This window comes from Pinus tabuliformis, chromosome 2_1 (assembly GCF_031772625.1).
Source record: "Pinus tabuliformis cultivar Carrire ecotype Pingquan chromosome 2_1, CPIR1, whole genome shotgun sequence".
In the NCBI taxonomy this organism is placed as follows: domain Eukaryota; kingdom Viridiplantae; phylum Streptophyta; class Pinopsida; order Pinales; family Pinaceae; genus Pinus; species Pinus tabuliformis.
Window position 1 is genome coordinate 430787000 of NC_142299.1, and position 1267 is coordinate 430788266.

Genomic DNA, 1267 nt, shown 5'->3' on the forward strand with positions numbered 1-1267 from the left:
CGCTGAATGTCAAAGCCAACACTGGCTACCTGCGCTGAATGTCAAAGGCAACACTGGCTACCTGCGCTGAGCGAGAGTGGACATGTGGCAAGTTCATTTCTCAAGGTGTCAGAACCCAGGAAGCTTCCAAAATGACACTTGTCTCAGGGAATTCGACTGGTGATGAGTAAGAGGTTCCAAATCTCCAAGTGGAAGCAAGAACCTCCAAGTGGAATCAAAAACTGACAGAGGGAGAGGACACTAGTCAGATCTCAAGCTGACTCATCCTCTCTCCAAACATCTATATATGGATCTCTCCTCCATGAGATCCAGAGGCTGGAATTTTGTTATTGCAAAGAATTGCTGTTGGTTTGAGATTGGAATCATTGGGTGCTTAATGCTTTGAAGGGGGTGAAGATAGGAATTCCATTTGCTGGGAAGGAGATGCTGGATTGGAGCCCTCTGGGTTGTATCTCTTCCTGAACCTTGTTATTCATCAATAAAGTTATCTTGGTTTCTCCTATATGCTGATGTATTCTTGATGTATGATTGCATTAGTATGTTTAGTTTATTTCTAATCCTGAACTAGTTATGAATATGAATCCATGTCTTGTGTAGTGTTCTCTTCTTGTGATCTTGCAGAAACCTCTTGAAGCTGGGCGAGCGAGAAGGCAAGTAGTTGGGAACTCTCCAAGAGAAGAGAAACCGGATCGAGGGACAAACGGAAGACACCGGTTAGTCCATCCATCTCTCTTCATTCTTAATTCATAAAGGAAGAATACTAGAATAGCTGTCTCTATTTGTTGCTAAGGCACTGTCACACCTTAGGTGGATAGGATCGTCCTGCATAGGCATTTTTCCCCACAACAAATTGGCGACTCCGCTGGGGAAATCTGTTTAGTCATTTTATTTGTGTTTCTATCATTGTTTGTTTCATAGACTCGACAGCAACAATCGAACTGCATCTGCTTTTCCCGGATGCAAAGTAGACAGTTGCTGCTTTGATCCAATCACTGGACTTGTCTATGATCTGAACAATGGACTCACAAATGATTTGATGATCCTTTGTGATAGATCTTAGTACTCCCTCAAAGCATCCCTTTGATTGTACCTTGCTTGTTGCTTTCATTTGGCCTGAAACAGTAGATTAAATAGCAATCTGTGACCCAGAACCAGTGAGAAACAAGAGTTTCTCCTTCAGCGCAGATCCAGTGAAGGGATTCTGCATTTCAACGCAGGTCCTGTGAAGGCTACCTGCGCTGAATGTCAGAACCCCTGTGTTGAGGTT